At 39.1% G+C, this 18,288-nt stretch overlaps 1 long non-coding RNA gene across 2 annotated transcripts in view; it reads left to right on the top strand.

Moving 5' to 3' along the window:
• LOC133260623 (uncharacterized) overlaps positions 1 to 15,172 on the top strand; it is a 191,032-nt gene extending 175,860 nt beyond the window's left edge. Inside the window, exons 3-5 of one of the 2 annotated variants that reach the window (XR_009740898.1) lie at positions 5,251 to 5,337; positions 11,931 to 12,060; positions 12,497 to 15,172. This is a non-coding gene — a long non-coding RNA (uncharacterized LOC133260623). The remainder of the gene's footprint in view (positions 1 to 5,250; positions 5,338 to 11,930; positions 12,061 to 12,496) is intronic. The other variant, XR_009740897.1, reaches the window with a different exon arrangement.
• The last annotated feature ends 3,116 nt before the right edge of the window (positions 15,173 to 18,288 follow it).

Consider the following 18,288-nt stretch of genomic DNA (forward strand, 5'->3'; position numbering starts at 1 on the left):
GACCTTCCCCCAAATCACTAGCACAAACCTAAGTCCTTTTTAAAAACCTTTTACTGAGTCATCCCTTGGTTCTCCATGGTGTGCGGTCTCCCTCTTTGCAATAAATTAATAAACGCAAACTCCTTCAACTGTAAGTGTGTTCCTGGTGGTCTTTGAATGGAGGGCATTGATAGATCACATGAATTCTCATTTTATTGAGCTTCTCAACTGAATTCAAAAGAAGTTGAGAATCATTGCTATTAATACAACCAAGCTATTCTTTATGTTTTCCTGTAAACAAGTTATATGCATTATTACCTATCTAAATTCTTTCTATCTCTTGAAGCTCACTCACACTCCCCTTCATCACTCAGGGCCTCAGACCCTGCCATTGCACATCACTTCCTCCTTCCCTGAACTCAAAACAGTGCACCCATTTGGAACTAAGTGCAAACGTTTCATTGCTTTCTCATCCTTTAACATTACTTGGACCTCCTCCCCTTACAAATTGTGGCTATTTGATGTCAGACTCTTCAAAGAAGAATCAATTCTAACTGATATCAACAGAAGAATCTTCCTGAACCATGCTTTGCAATGCTGCTTCTTTTCTGGGATAACTTTGATGGTTGCTATTGCTGGGAAAATTAAGTTCCAATATCTCAGCCTGTGAAGAATGAACAAATTGGGCTGTTCAATATCCGATCTTTGAAAGCAAGAGATAGGAAAGAGAGCATGGACTGGGAAGATCAGGTCTCTGCCAGGGCCAAACCTAGGAAGAGACCCCCAAGAAGGCTCCAGGGGACAAACAGGAGAGGCAAAACCTGGCATTGTTTACTATTAAGGAGGAAGGAAGAAATGAAAAATAATTAACAAGTGCTTGTGCTCCTGGCAGGTTTATCATCAGACATACTTGAATAGCCTTAGATGTTGATTTCATGTCTTTCTGATGGTTTTCTTGATATTCTGTTTTGAAGAAAGCATGATTATAATAACTGGTCTTTTTTTTTTTAACCCTCTTTTACCCCCACTTATTTACTTATTTTTTTCACTACGCTCATGTTTTAAGAGCAGTTTCCATGTGTGAGACAGTGTGCTAAGGGCTGGAGGCACAAAATCCATCAAGAAAGACAGGCCTCTGTTCTCACTGAAAGCCCACAATATACTGTATAGAAACAGACAAATAAATATTAGATTGCTCTAAATTATGCTAATTATAGGGCCAGGGACAACTGGACTACATATGAAGGATTTTTGGAAGAAACAACTTTAAATGGACACCTAACAGATTAGAAGGGGTTAGTCATTTTATAAAATTGTAGTGAATCATTTAATATATATGTTAAAGTGTCTTTAAAATACACTTTATATCTACTGGAAGGTGAAAGTGAAAGTCGCTCAGTAGTGTCCAGCTGTTTGTGACCCCATGGACTATACAGTCCATGGAATTCTCCAGGCCAGAATACTGGAGTGAGTAGCCTTTCCCTTCTCCAGGGGTTCTTCCCAACCCAGGTCTCCTGCTTTGCAGGCAGATTCTTTACCAGCTGAGCCACAAGGGAAGCCCTGATATCTACTACTTGCTCAAATACAAAGTTTTAAATACCAAGTTTTAAGAACTTATTTTCTAAGGACTTACCTCCTCCCTTCATTATGCTCTGACAGTTGCAGCCTGCCTACTTTTAAGATACAGCACTATTCTGTCTCTCCAACATTTGTGTTCTTTGCATCATGTTATGTGAGTGCATCTTGCTGTCCTGCAAAGCATTCTGTGTTGCAAGATCTTACAAAGGTTTCTTTGGTGGGAAATATCACTTATGGCATAGTGTCAGATTGAAAAATGTATCCTCCATTGGGGAATATCATGGCATATCACGAGTAATGCCTTCACATATCCCCAGAAGCTGCTGCAGTTTCTGTGTATTATTGATTAATTAATGTTTTACCCAATACTGTACAGACTACTTGGGTAGCAAAAAACAGGAAGGCAGGGTCCACGCGTATCCTTATCTATAGCAGTATGGCCTCCTAAGACCTAGTGCCATTTCTTACACTACATCACAATGCCCACAGTATAAAGAAAATGATAATACACTTATGCAGAAATTGGAGAGGATGTAACCAGTAGTATAGAGAAGCAGAAGAGGGGTAGAAACGTATAACCCAAGGGCGTTGAATTTTACTAGAGATAAAACGGTGGCAACTTGAAATCATTCATGCATAATGATCCAAAATTCTTGTGGTTTCAGAGAAGGTATACAGAAATAAGTCCACATATGCTCATATTTCAAATGAGAAGAACTTGTGGCTAGAGGAGGATTACTGACTGAGACATGATCCTTTCCTTAAGCAGCCTCCAGTCTAGCTGAGAAGACAAGGCTCAAGAACAAGCCACAAGCTGGTAGCAATTAAGTGCGAGGCATGAGGTGCTGAGAGCCTTAGCTATGACAGAGGCAGAGAGAACGAGGAGGAGAAAGGAGAACATGCATTTCAGATTTAGTGCCACACCCTTTTATATGCAGGGGTCCCTGGTGGCCCAGATGGTAAAGAATCCACCTGTGATGCAGGAGATCAGGCTTGATTCCTGACTCAGGAAGATCCCCCTGGAGGAGGGCACAGCAATGCACTCCAGTATTCCTGACTGGAGAATACCATGGACAGAGGAGCCTGATGGGACTACAGTCCATAGGGTCACAAAGAGTCAGACATGACTGAAGCGACTTAGCACACACACCTTTTATATGCTTCGTAGCAACTGTATCTATTTAAATGACTAAACTCTGATAGCCAGGACAACTTTCACATCAAATGTCTTACAGTCTCCTAACCTATGAAGTAATTCTAGCTTCTCTATAACTTCCTCCTTTAGGTCACTCATCTACATCCTCTACTAACCTTTGGGGTTAAAACTCTTTGGTGCCAGCTTTTCCAGAGTGTGCCAGTTTTGCTGGCTTCCAAACCTCTACCCCTGACACGGTGATGGTCGAGGCCTGTGGCATATATTCGCTTCTCTTAACCGACCTACTGAAACGTGATATATTCCTGTTTAGTCCTTCTGCTGAGATGAGTTACTGGCTTGTCTTTTCCAGGCTAGACTGTGTGTTATTATTCCTGCCCCCTTGTAGGAGTTACCTATTGTTGCATAACAAGTTACCCCAACACGTAGTGGCTTAAAGCAATGAACATTTATTATCGTACATAGTTTCTCAGGATCAGGAATCTGGGAGAAGCTTAGCGCGGTGGTTCTGATTCAGCCTCTCATGAGGCTGCAAAGTGTCAGTTGGAGCTGCAGTCATCCAGTGGCTGGCATGGGGCTGGAGGATGCACTTCCCAGCTCACTCACATGGCTGTTGGCAAGAGGCCTCAGGTCCTTGCACCTGGGCTTCACTATAGAGTTGCTCACGGTATTAATACTGCAGCTGGGTTCCTATAAAGTTAATGATATGAGAGAGAAAGACAGAGAGAGAAAAAGAGGCAGGGAAGGAGGGAAGCACTGCCTCTTAGGACATATGCCATTAGTTCCACCTTATTCTGTTCATTAAAAGTGAGTCACTCAGTCTAGCCAACACTCAATGGGAAGGGATTACACAAAGATGTGAATATCAAGAGGTATGAACCATATGTGGTAGTTTTATAAAGTAACCGCTTTATAAAGTGACCCCTCCATTCTTCATTTGAAGTAGTTACCTTAGTTTTCTCATATATGTATAATTTTATGATGAAATTAAAGTTATTCTAATCTGTTTGCCTGTGAAACTATATGAAGTCAGTATTTTATATAATAGCCTCAAAATAAGAGTTCCCTTTTCCTCCTACTTTTCAAGAGTGAAAACGTATGTATCTTTCCCCCTAATATTGTCTTCCAGTGAAAGCTGTAGGTTACAATTTTGTAAGTATGTCAGGATAACAGCACAAAACATTCCTTAAATTCACCATGTCAAGAAGCAAATGGAGAACTCTTTCTCCTTCTTGCTGCCAGCTGAAAATATTCATATCCAAATCCTTCACCACTCAGTCAGCAGGCCAAACCCAATTCACTGTAAAAGCGAGCATTTGCCAAACGTTTTCTTTGTTTACTTATATCAGGTAAATAAAGAACTGTATTAATGTGAACATTTGTTCATTTCATAAATAATTGAAATAATTTAGGGCTTGAGTCTTCAGTGTTTAGAGGAAGCAAGAATTCAGCAACTCAGATATAACCTACTGTTGCCATGGTTTGACGTGTGGCAAGATTCCTTTAAACCAGGTATAAATTGGAAATTGGAAGTCAAGGTCATGGCCTCTGTCATTCAGGAATTTACAGCTGGTAAACACTTTAGAACTTGGTTCCTGAAACCATACCTGTTGTCACTAAGAAAACAAAGACTGGTCTGATATCCCCTTCTTCTAAGGAAGCAGTAGAGATTTCACTTTCTTAAATGCATGCCAACTTGGACAGCAGTGAAAGGACTGTCTGATGAAGAAATAATGTTGAAATACCCACGATGGTTGCTCCACCAAAAGACATCTGCATTCATGGATTTGGACATAGATCCCTGGTTGTGTGTATGAATAGAAAGAAGACAGAATTGTACTCCAGTCTCAGTTCCATCACAGCTGTGTTAACCTCAGCAGTATTTCTGACCTTAGTTTCCTTAAAAGGGAAAAGGGAAAAATGAATAAGTATACTTGTAGATTTGTTCTGAGGGCAAAATATGTTAAAATACTAGTAAAAGGGTTGACACGTAGACATTCAGGAAATGCTGATTCTTCTTCCCTTTGTGTCCCATTGAAGTGTTCTAGAAATACCTCTACCAGAGTGCTTTTTCATGTAACAGCTGTCTGATCTTGTGTCTGTGCTGGTGGATCTGGTGTGGAGGGAAGGTTTTCTGTCTTCTCCATGCAGGACATCAGATTTTAACTGTATTCTGGAGACTTAAGAGAGAATTGTGCTGAATATTTAAGTACTCCCTGAAGTCAGTGCATGATTTAGGAAATTATGTATATTAGAATGTTATGCTGCAACATGATACATTAAGTCCCAATGAAGCTGTGGTTCCTGGTTCAGACTGTATTAAGTTTCTCTGCTTAAATTTTATTATAGTGTAGATCATCGATATCAAGTGAATCAAGCCAACTATGAAAGCATCACTCATAAGAGAAACACATTTTAATGTATCAAGAAACTACTCTGTGGAATTTTATACAAAATACACCACTTATTTCAGAGACATTTGCTGGAAAGTTGCTAGTGTTGACCTTTATATTAATTTATGTTTACCGAATGCTTTGCAGTCACCTTTATCTCCCATCTCCAAGGACTGCTGATAGTGGATCAAATCAAACCATCACTTTGGAGATAAGACTTTGCTGAGACGGAAGGTACCATCACACCACACACCAAGTGAAAATTCAGGATAATCTGGTCTACGGTATTTTGTAGAGCCCCTTCTACTGTCAAAATGGGCCAAGCTCTAGTCTTGAACCTTTTCTCAAATACTTTATCTTCTATTAATTGAGAACAGTTAGTTATTGTCTCCCAAACTTCCTTCACTTTGCCCGCAGAGCCAGGAAGAAGAATCAGCACACTCTTCGCACCTTTTACTCCTTCCAAGCCATTTATTTCCACTGGAAACTTTCTCTCAACTGCCTTTTCTTACTAGAACTTAATGTACTCAACTCTCTCCTTGTCATATCATCTTGATTTCCTTGTCATATTCTTGCTTGATATGCTCAGCCTTTACTATCTCACACCATTCAAATTCACAAAGGACTACTCTGTAAACCACAGCTCAGTTTTGAAATGTATAATGATAGATATGACAATGAAGAGAATGTAGTTATTCATGATGAAAATGTCTGTCTTACCCCTATAGACCAGGAATTTATGAGGAAGTCTGGGTAGAACCTGATGCTGTTTAGTGAACATGCAAGCAGAGTAGATAAAGTTAGGTGATATTTCTAGTTAATGTCTCTAATACCATGTCTCTAAGCAATGATTGCTTGATGCCCTTCTTCACCAGATACCATGCTGCTAAGAAGACTAGATACTTGACCAGTTCACAGGAGACAATATAGACAATAACTCTACTGAAGACATGCAGAGCTTCTATAGTACTTTTTGCCTTCCTCTTAATAGGTCCCATGCAGACTTGAAAACATGGGATATGTTCTTTAGCCTATCTTTCTTTACTTAAACACAATATAGTCATTTGGGCTTAGGCATTCTTACTTATGACTTCCTTGGTGGCTCAGATGGTTAAAAAAAAAAAAAATCTGCCTTCAGTGCAGGAGACCTGAGTTTAACTTTTTGATCAGGAAGATCCCCTGGAGAAGGGAATGGCTACCCACTCCAGTACTCTTGCCTGGAGAATCCCATGGACAGAGGGGTCTGGTGGGGTACAATCAATGGGGTCGCAAAGAATCAGATATGGCTGAGCGACTAACACTTGGATTGGATTCTTATTTATAGTCACCTTGATAAATCTTGGGTATTTCTATATTACCTTCTATTTGAAAGTAACCACATCTATTGATGGTCATGCCATGTTATTTTTCCAGAATTCATCATGAAAGGGTGTTCATCATCTAGCAGCCCACCTCACATTCTCTTAACGTACTTCTAGCCTGAGTATTATTATAACAACCAGGCACACACAAGCATACCGTGACAGCACCTTACAACCACTGCAATTTGTTGCTTTCTACATCAGGAAATTTTTGCTGTAGCACCTGTAGGAAACTGTTCAGCTAAAGTTTGACTCATGTACAAATCTGGAACTGCAAGGGATTAACAAAACACAGGCCAAGAATCGGTAGAGAAGTAATACCCTCTTCCTCCCCTTGGGTGGACAGTTATGGCTGAGTTCCTCAGACCATTCCCACATGGTAAGATCACACTGGTTGATTTGCCATGTTTCTTAAAAAGAATATTTTTTCCCCCTCAGTTGAAAAATGTAAGATTTAGGAGTATTTTAGTTATGCCCATTGTTATAATACATTGGCAAGTAGATATGCCATCATGACTTTAAGAAATATTTTATCAGTTCCCAAATCAATATGCATATTTTTCAGAATATTTAAACCAATCAAAATATTTGGACTATTAAATAAACACAGCATGAGAAAAATTTTAATGAGAAACGTTAAGTAAATCAAATGTAGAATTGCATGATTCTCTCTTTTCAGTGTTTTGGCATAAAAAAGCAAAAAATTGTGAAGTCCCTAATGGTCCAGTGGTTAGGACTCTGCTTTGGTCAGGGGATACCCCAAGTGGAGTGAAGTGGCAAAAAAAAAAAAAAGAAAAAAAAGATGAAAATTGAAGATTTGCCCTTAGAAATGTATTATTTTTTCTCTTTAAATAATGGAAACATGTTATAGAAAATAGTAACAAAGTAAAATTACTGCAGTAAAATATAAAAAGTATAAAAACTCTAGTACATGACATGGTCTTTGATTTTTGCCTCAAAATGATTTCCCATTTAATACCTTCCCTTAAATTTGATATAAAATCAGGAGTCAGCCAAACATCTTGGTAATGCTAAGAAATTGTACTTTAAATGAAATATGCAAACACTTATTTTCATTTTCTAATCTTAATTCAGAGAAGATAGAAAATACAAGTATTCAGTCCCCAAAGAAATATTAACTCATCAAACTGGGCTGCTTTGGAATAAAAAGACCTACATGTGTGCCCTGTGAACTCAGTTAATGTAACTACGAGTACTGTAATTTTTGCATTTCCTGATTTGTACTAAAATTGCAAGTATATTAGTTTAATATTTTATAGGGAGTTTGGAAGACTGCTCTTGAAATTTTCAAGGTATAGGGTTGTTTTTCTTCTGGAAGGAGAAACCCAGCATCTGACAATAATTCTCTGTAATCTTTTACTTGGCCAAAGGCTCTGATTGGTTATAGACATGGCTTTTCCTCACACACAAATTGAACAATTTCATAAGTAAAGAGGCTTCACTTTTTTTTTTTTTGTTCAAAATAGCAAACTATGCATCAAACCCTCCTTTTGTGTCTGTCCTAGAGACCCTAAAGTATTTGATTTAACACCAGACACTCCAATTAGTTACCTAGTCATCATAGTCAGTCGTTTTTTTTGTTTTGTTTTGTTTTGTTTTTTCTTTTTTTAAATTTTTGTGGGATCTTAATTCCTCAGCCAGGGACTGAACCTGGCTCTGGCAGTCGAAGTGCAGAGTCTTGACCACTGGACCACTCAGGCATTCCCCATAGCTACTTTTTAAAAGGTACTGGGGGAAAGCTACTTTCTTTTTTTACTTTTATTTGCATTTATTTTTTGCAGCATGTATTCCCAAGCCATAACTTTTTGTTTCTTCAGTTTCTTATGGGATATCTTTTTCTTCTGTGCAGCCTCCTCTTCTGGTTTAGGAACAATCTGTTCTTTTTCAGTAATGATCATCTCAGTGTGGCAAGGAGAGCTCACGTAAGGGTTGATCCAGTCATGAGCTCTGTAGGTGCTGCACCGCATCTTGGGTGCTTTGTTCACCTGGATGTTCTCAATAACCGGAGAATCTACACCCAAGCCCTTAAGCTCAGCATTATTTTCTGAATTTTTGAACATGTGCAGTAAAAATTCAGCACTCTTTCTGGGCCGCCGACCCTGCGTCCAGCCCCACTGTTTGGCCTGTGCACACCTTCCCACTCCACCATTGTATCGATGGAATGTCACACGCTGCTTCTTTAAAGTGACATCCTTAAGATACTTGGTGGCTTTTCAGATATGCATACCCTTAACGGCCTGGGCAGTTTTACGAGTTTCATGCAGTTTCACATGTTCTTAAAGTGAACATGAAGGTTTGAACCTCTTGATTTGCATGATTTTGTGGTGTTTCCTGGCTCAAATGAATAGCATACTGTTTATAGCGGTCACCTCAAGCCACTTATCAGAAAAAAAAGGAAAAGCTACTTTTTAAAAAAAAACTTTTAATTTTATTTTGGAGTATAGCTGTTTAACAATGTTGTAATAGTTTCAGGTGGACAGCAAAGGGACTCAGCCACACATATACATGTACCATTCTCCCCCAAATTACCCTCCCATCAAGGCTTCCACATAGCCTAGAGCAGGGTTCCCTGTGCTATACAGTAGGTCTTAGTTGGTTATCCATTTTAAATATAGCAGAATTTACATGTCCACCCCAAACTCCTAAAAAGGGAGAGTTTGATCTGAATACCTAGAGTGTGTTTCATGCTTTGCAATAGTTCAATTGACATTATTCCTTGTTCTATGTGATGTTGTCTGTCTTTGTTTTTGTGACCTAGCACATCCACAGAGCACTCTGTTATTGACTATAGACAGAACTCAAATAATAAACATTATCATAATTGTAAATTATTTTGTGGAAATAACAGGTTTGTGTTCAGATGCATAGACTGCTTACATAAACCTCTTCCTCCCCAAAAATGTAATTTTGTTTTCACATGGTCATAAGAAACAGTAAATTTCTTGTTTATTATTTTTCACAGCAACATTCATGGACCTTACATTTTGGCTATATTTATTAAATTACCTAGAAACTTCCTAGAAATCAAAAATTCAATTAAAAATTCAAGAAGGTATACAAATCATTTTTATAATTATCAAGGGCTGATTTTAAAAACAGTACAAAACAGTCTGAGTAGCTAGCACTTCCTCTACACTTCTTTTTAGGCATCTGTGACAAAAATAATTCAGTTCAGTTCAGTTCAGTTCAGTCGCTCAGTCGTGTCCAACTCTTCGCGATCCCATGAATCGCAGCATGCCAGGCCTCCCTGTCCATCACCAACTCCCGAAGTTCACCCAGACTCACGTCCATCGAGTCAGTGATGCCATCCAGCCATCTCATCCTCTGTCGTCCCCTTCTCCTCCTGCCCCCAATCCCTCCCAGCATCAGAGTCTTTTCCAATGAGTCAACTCTTCACATGAGGTAGCCAAAGTACTGGAGTTTCAGCTTCAGCATCATTCCCTCCAAAGAAATCCCAGGGCTGATCTCCTTCAGAATGGACTGATTGGATCTCCTTGCAGTCCAAGGGACTCTCAAGAGTCTTCTCCAACACCACAGTTCAAAAGCATCAGTTCTTCGGCACTCAGCCTTCTTCACATCCAACTCTCACATCCATACATGACCACAGGAAAAACCATAGCCTTGACTATACGGACTTTTGTTGGCAAAGTAATGTCTCTGCTTTTGAATATGCTATCTAGATTGGACATGACTTTCCTTCCAAGGAGTAAGCATCTTTTAATTTCATGGCTGCAGTCACCATCTGCAGTGATTTTGGAGCCCCAAAAAATTAAGCCTGACACTGTTTCCACTGTTTCCCCATGAAGCGATGGGACCAGATGCCATGATCTTTGTTTTCTGAATGTTGAGTTTTAAGCCAACTTTTTCACTCTCATCTTTTACTTTCATCAAGAGGCTTTTTAGTTCCTCTTCACTTTCTGCCATAAGGGTGGTATCATCTGCATATCTGAGGTTATTGATATTTCTCCTGGCAATCTTGATTCCAGCTTGTGTTTCTTCCAGTCATTCCCTCTATATTGGTCATTTTCATCAGCATATTATAATGTCTACATCCTTTAAATTATTTTTAAATATTTTTAAATTTAAAAATTATTTTTAAATATTTTTAAATTAAAAATTATTTTTAAATATTTTTAAATTTAAAAATTATTTTAAATATTTTAAAATATTTAATTATATTTAAATATTATAATGTCTACATCCTTTGTGCCTTTTCCCTCAAGATATCAATACTGTCTTTTCCTTTACTTCCCTATAAACACCTTTTTAAAAAAATTTTTATTGGAATATAGTTGACTTACAATATTGTGTTAGTTTCAGATGCATAGAAAAGTGAATCAGCTATACATACACATATATCCACCCTTTTTCTGATTCTTTTCCCATATAGGTCATTACAGAGTATTGAGTAGAGTTCCTTGTGCTGTACAGTAAGTTGTTATTAGTTATCTATTTTATACATAGTAGTGTGTATATGTCAATCCCAATTTATCCGTTAAAAACATCTGCATACTCACCATCTTCACTTGCTCTCCTCATATTCCTATTTTCAAACCTGTGTTTAGCCCCTCTAGTCCAGCTTTTGGGCTTCCCAGGTGGTGCGAGTGTTAAAGAACCCGCCTTGATCCCCAGGTGGGGAAGATTCCCGAGAATGGCCTGGCAACCCACTCCAATATTCTTGCCTGGAGAATCCTATGGACAGAGGAGCCTGGCAGGCTGCAGTTCACAGGGTCACAAAGAGTGGGACATGGCTGAAGAAAGTTAGCATGCACACAGTCAGGCTTTCATTCTTCCACTCCACTGAAATATACACTCTTTAAGGTCACTGTTCTTGCTGAATCCAGTGGTTTATCTTCAGTCTTCATATTATTGTACCTGTCTTAGAGCAGCATTTGACAATTGATCAAGCCTACCTTTTGAAAATTTTCTTCTTTTGGCTTCAGAGACATCATACATATGTTTTCCCTTCTATGAAATTGTGTTTTTTTTTTTCCCTAGTTTTTCTTATTCTTCCTGGCCTCTAAATTTTTAAGAGTCCTAAAGTTGATCTTCACTCAGATTTTAAGGTTTCTTTGTTATTGTTTACATAGAGTTAAGGTCTCTGTGGGTATAGAGATCCTGATTCTCAGAGGGAAAACCAGGGGACATATCAAGAGTCCAGTTGAACAACTATGGCTGCTGTTTGGGCACTTCCAGCTCTTAGTGTCCAGGGACCAGTCCGCAAGATAAGGAGTCACCATTCTCTTGCAAGGGAAATTGACCCTGATCATCAGGAGGAGGTAGGACTGGTTAGAATATGTGAGGAGCTCAGGTAATTCACTTGGGCAGACCCTCAGTACTCCTTTGACCAATCATTTTTTTTCTAAGGTTTTTTTTTTTTTTTTTTTGATGTGGATCATTTTTAAAGTCTGTATTGAATTTGTTACAATATTGCTTCTGTTTTAGTTTTTTGGCTGCAAAGCATGTGGGATCTTAACTCCCCAACCAGGGATAGAACCTGCACCCCCTTCATTGAAAGGCAAAGTTCTAACCACTGGACAGCCAGAAGAGTCCCCTCTCTTGAGGAATTCTGATGGTAAATTGAATTTGTTATTGTTGTTGAGTCATTAAGTCGTGTCCAACTCTGTGACCTCATGGATTGCAGCACACCAGGCTTCCCTATCCTTCACTATCTCCCTGTTTGCTGAAACTCATGTCCATTGAGTCAGTGATGCCATCCAACCGTCTCATCATCTGTCACCCCCTTCTCCTCTTGCCCTCAATTTTTCTCAGGTGTAGTAACTCTGACCAGAGAAAGATATGGTAAGCAATGCGCAGATACCTGAAAAGAAAGGGTCTAGTCATGTCGGGTAAACCATCGAGACCAGCAGAGTTGCTAGCTGAGGGTGAGGGGATCTGGAATGTATAGGAGAGGGGGGATACAGCCAGTGTTAGCTGTGGCCCTGTGACCAGCTGCAGCAGTGAGAACTGTTGCTTGTCTCACTAACCTTCCCTTTCCAAATTTCCCTCAGGAAGAAAAGTTCATGAGGAGCTGCTTTGGAAGCTATGCAAAGAGTAAGAGATGCAAGGGATGGATTATGGTGACCCTTACTTATTTCCCCAGCTTCTGAGAATGCTGCTGGAAGATGATCCTCAGCTGTCAGCCTTCTATAGGAATTCCCTCAGAAGAAAACTGCCTTGCCCAAGGTCATGACTCCTTTCCAGGATAGCTGGTATCCTGTGATCCATCAGAGTGGGAATATAAAGGTCTGACCCCATGTTCCAACTCAGGACAGTTGTGAAGGGCTGTCCCACCTGCACAGCTACATGTGGGGTCAGCTGAGGCTTCACTGGGACTGCATTACGGCTCAGCTTCTACCTCTTCCTGATCCTACTTCATTCTCTTCTCTTCCATGAGTATTGATCCTGAATGCACTCCTCAGTAAGCTTCGCACACACTAATCTCCTTCTCAAGCTCTGCTTCTGAGGAAATCCAATTGGAGACAATAGAATATTGTCTCCAGTACCTGAACTCACTACATGCTTGTAACCAGGCATATAACTAACTACAGTTCCTCAACATGCCAAAAGGATCTGTACATGTTCTCCCTGCCTCAGGTACCCAGGCCATTTTGGTCAGGCCAACTCACATTCATGCTCCAAGACTAAGCTCCAGACAGTTTTACCACCTCCTTGAAGCCTCCTCTAACCCCACTGCCATTCCCAACATGTGCTCTTCCAGAAGCCTGTGCCTCCTTTGAGCACATATTTCACTGTACCAATCTGGAATTATAGATTTACTTGTCTGTAGAAGACTGAGACTTCCTTAAACTCAACATTTGTCTGGTCTTTCATTTTTGTATTCTAATGCTAATACAGGGCATCTGATAATGATGGGCATTCAATAAATGTTTTTTAAATGACTGAATGGAATAGAGACTTTTCTCTATGTCACAGGCAAATGTTTATGTAATATAGATTTGAAAATATAGATTTTGGAGCCAGCCTGTCTTGTAATGGAGACCTAACTCTATATTTAATTAGAGTTCTGTTGAAATAACCTTGGGCAAATTGCTTAACCACTCCAAGCCTCATTTCCCTTAGGTATAAAATGAAAATTATAATAACACCAATTTTATAAGGCTGTTATAAGAATTAAAACAATAATCATAATGGGTATGATATTATCAAATACCATTCTCATTTGTTGCAGCCTACCATACTGCAGACAGAATGCCAAGGCTTTTTGTTTTCTTTAAATTGAGGTACAGTTGCTTTACAATGTTGTGTTAGTTGTGTTGTGTACAATGTTGTTGTGTACAACAAAATGGATCCGCTATATGTATACATATATCCCCTCCTCTTGGACCTCCCCCCCAACCCCACCCTCTAGGTTATCACAGAGCACCAAGCTGATCTGCCTACACTACACAGTAGCTTCCCACTCGCTATCTACTTTACACGTGGCAGTACACATATGTCAATCCCAATCTCCCAATTCATTTCATCCCCCTGCGAACCCCACCCCTTGTCCACACATACATTCTCTACATCTGTGTATCTCTTCCTGCCCTGCAAATAGGTTGATCTATACCATTTTCCTAAATTCCACGTATAGGTGTTAATATATGATATCTGTTTTTCTCTTTCTGACTTACTTCAGTCTGTATGACAGATTCATTTCACCTGTAACTCTCATTCAGTCTTCCAAACAAATCTACAGAGTTAATGGCAATTAACTTTTTAAAAATCTTTATCCATTAAGATTAAAAAAAAAAGAACAGCAAACTTGGACTCACAGATTATATTTAGTTTATCTAATATGCACAGTGTGTTCATGAGGATAGGCTATGCCAAGCTGCAGTAACAAATCAACCTTAAAATTTCAAGAGATGAACAGATAAAGGTTTACTTCTTCCACATACAATGTATACTGTGAATCCAGTGGTTCTCCTGGGTACCTTCATTCTGACTTTTCTTCAGGGATATAAGACTGTGTCTTGCATCTATGCCATCTTGATTATATGGCTTGCAGTTCACTGCAGCAGGAAAAGATTGACCTGTGGGAGGATGGTGGCTGCATGTAAGCCTTTAAATACATCAATCAACTGACATACATTCTTCTAACAACAGCACATTGGCCAGAACTACTCACGCAGTTTTACCTGACTTCAAGGAATCTGTAAAATGTGATGAGGGAACATAAGGCTATTTAGTGAATAATAAATGTTTCTGCTATACCTGGCTTGTAGGCCAGATTCAAAATGGTGATATGTTTGCCTTATATGGGGGCTTCCCTGGTAGCTCAGTGGTAAAGAATCTGCCTGCAATGCAGGAGCTTCAGGAGACATGAGTCGGAAAGATTTCCTGGAGGAGGACATGGCAGCCCACTCCAGTGTTCTTGCCTGGAGAACCCCATGGACAGAGAAACCTGGCGGGCTACAGTCCATAGGGTCGCAAAGAGTCAGATACTACTGAAGCAACTTTGCATGCACACACACACACACATGCCTTATATACTCCAAAGCTAGGTTTGCTAGATAAAGTACAGGACACCCAGGTAACTCTGAATTCCAAATAAATTCATATTTTTAGTGTAAGTATACCCCATGCAATGTTTGGGACATTCTTGTAATAAAAAAATAGCCATTTTCTAATCTGAAATTTTGATTTTAATTTGCTAAATTTGGCAACTTATCCTAAGGCCGGAGGTTCGTGGTGCTCATTTCAAGTAGAGAAGTACTTCTTCACCTAAAGTTATTCAAAAATGTTTAGCTAATGAGGACACATCTGCAGGTTGAACTCTGTTAGTTGCTCAGCCGTGTCTGGTTCTTTGTGATCCCATGAACGGTAGCCTGCCAGGCTTCTCTGTCCATGGAATTCTCCAGGCAAGAATACTGGAGTGGGTAGCCCTTCCCTTAGCCATTTGCCTATTCACAACTTCAACTGCACCATATTAAGGTTTTAAAAAGAAGACGAGACAGCAAAAGAGACACCGATGTATAGATCAGTCTTATGGACTCTGTGGGAGAGGGAGAGGGTGGGGAGATTTGGGAGAATAGCATTGAAACATGTATAATACCATGTATGAAACAAGTCGCCAGTCCAGGTTCGATGCAGGGTACTGGACGCTTGGGGCTGGTGCACTGGGACGACCCGGGGGGGGGGGGGGGAGGTAGGAGGAGGGTTCACTATGGGGAATGTGGGTATACCTGTGGTGGATTCATTTCGATATTTGGCGAAACTAATACAATATTGTAAAGTTTAAAAATAAAATAAAATAAAAGAAAGTAAAAAAAAATTTAAAAAAATAAAAAGAAGAGTTGAATTTTAAAACCTGGATCTATGTAAACTCCATAACCACCTAAGGATGTAGCTAACTTTCTGCAATTCCAGTTGCCCGAGTCTAACCTTTCCTTATTTATTAAAATTAAGAGGTTTGACTGGAAAATCTTGAGTGCCTTCTTCCTCTTAAAATCTAGAATCCTATAACTCTATCATGTTTCTTCTGTAGCAAGGTGTCAGGGTATTAATGAAAACATATCACAAATAGTACTTCTCTCACAAATAACATGTTATCTCTCAAAGTTCATTCCTCAGAAGGCCATATTCTTATTTTAATGATAGTGCTGTTGCTTAAATCATTTTTGGAGAACATAGCAACATATTGAGTATCCTCTCTGGTGGCAAATTACTTTTCCATGAAAGTGGATTTGATTTTTGTAACCAGACCAAAAATTATTCAAAGCCAAGTCCAATGGATGGTAAAACTGAAAAATACATAGAAATTGTAAACAAAATATGATATGAGTTTATCAAATATATGAAACTGATTTATTTTTGAGCATCTTAAGCCAGAGGTTTAAAGGAGTTAGGAGAACCGATACTGAGCAACAGTTACATCCGTGGAATAAGTGCCTGGCCTCCAACTTTAAGGGGCTCACACTCAATGGGATGTGTAAGTTCTGCCAGTTGGTTACAAAAAGTCACTCTCTATCAAGAAGCTAGTGATTCATGGCTCTTCATGATAAAGTATTGAAAATACAATCCACATGATTTATTACCCAAATGCTCTTTTATCCTGAGACATAGTTCCTTTCTGGTGAACTTTTCAACTATGTTAAGAAAAGAAATGCCAAGTCCTGATGGTTTTCCACCTCCCAGCAGAATACATACATACATATATACACATGAAACTTCCCTTCGCTTATTCATCAAATGATTTTAAAAGTACCAAGACCTATATTCTACCACGTAAAGATTCTATGACAATGGAAGAAAACAGAAAAAATGCTTCTTTCAAAAGGAAAATGTAACATGTTATCATTGAAGATGATTTTACATAAAAGGCAAAGATTTGAAAATAAAACATATTTCTAGACAGAAACAAAACAGGGATAATCAAATAAATAAAATCACACAAATTTGGCCGTATCTCTAGGCCTAGTCCAATAGCATGTGTTTTAGTGATACAACCATGGACAGATAAAGGAGTAGAGCTGAAGGCCTTCTGCCTCCACATTTTTTTATTTTCTCCCCATCTCCAATTTTCTCTTCTCCTTTCTTTCCTTTTTTGATTTTTATGGATTACACATACATTTTTGCATGGTGTGTATAAAAGCACATACACATATGTAAAAGAACATTAAAAACACAATTCAGGGTCACGCTCAAGCATGATTTGGAAATATTTATCTAAAAACATTCAAATTTTTACATAACCTGAACTAATAATTCTAATTTTAGAAATTTACCTTAATAAAACTCTAGTGGGTTGAATGGTGCCCCCACAAAGTTCTGTGCGTGTTCTAGCCCAGCATTTGTTAATGTTACTATATGAGGAAAAAGAGTCCTGGAAGTTACAATTTAGTTAATGATCTTGTGATGATAAAATCATTCTGGGTAGGCCCTAAATCCAATGACAAGTGTACTTGTAAGACTAAGGCAGAGGGAGATTACAGAGACAGATGAGGAAGAGGCGGTGTGAATGCAGAGGCAGATATTGAAAGGATCCAGCCACAAGTCAAGCAACGCCAACAATAATGCAACGAACATTATCTTGCTTAAAAGCCTGGCATGTGGGAATTCCATGATGGTCCAGTGGTTAGGACCCTGTGCTCTCACTGCCCAGAGCCAGGGTATGACTCCCAGTTGGTAAACTAGGATCCCACAAGCCACAGGCATGGCTGGAAAAAAATAAAGAAGCCGGGATCAGTGTGGCTCTGCCAGATATCTGATTTTTAACCCCTAGAATTAAAAGAGAATAATTTCTGTTGTTTATACTGACCAAGTTTGCAGTAATTTGTTATAGCAAACTCTGACAACTAATACAGAAACTACCATAAAATCAATAAATATGATAAGCATACTTTAATATATAGTAGCAAGGTGAAAACAACATCTTATAATATACCATGTCTATAATAGGGAGACCATTATATCTACTACTGTGGGCAAGAATCCCTAAGAAGAAATGGAGTAGCTATCATAGTCAACAAAAGAGTCCAAAACGCAGTACTTGGATGCAGTCTCAAAAATGACCGAATGATCTTTGTTCATTTCCAGCGCAAACCATTCAGTATCACAGTAATCCAAGTCTATGCCCCGACCAGTAATACTGAAGAAGCTGAAGTTGAATAGTTCTATGAAGACCTACAAGACCTTCTAAATCTAAGACCCCAAAAAAGATGTCCTCTTCATTATAGAGGACTGGAATGCAAAAGTAGGAAATCAAGAGCTACCTGGAGTAACCGGCAAATTTGGCCTGGAGTACAGAATGAAGCAGGGCAAAGGCTAACAGTGGAGAAGGAAATGGCAACCCACT

This window comes from Bos javanicus, chromosome 14, assembly GCF_032452875.1.
Source record: "Bos javanicus breed banteng chromosome 14, ARS-OSU_banteng_1.0, whole genome shotgun sequence".
Taxonomy (NCBI): domain Eukaryota; kingdom Metazoa; phylum Chordata; class Mammalia; order Artiodactyla; family Bovidae; genus Bos; species Bos javanicus.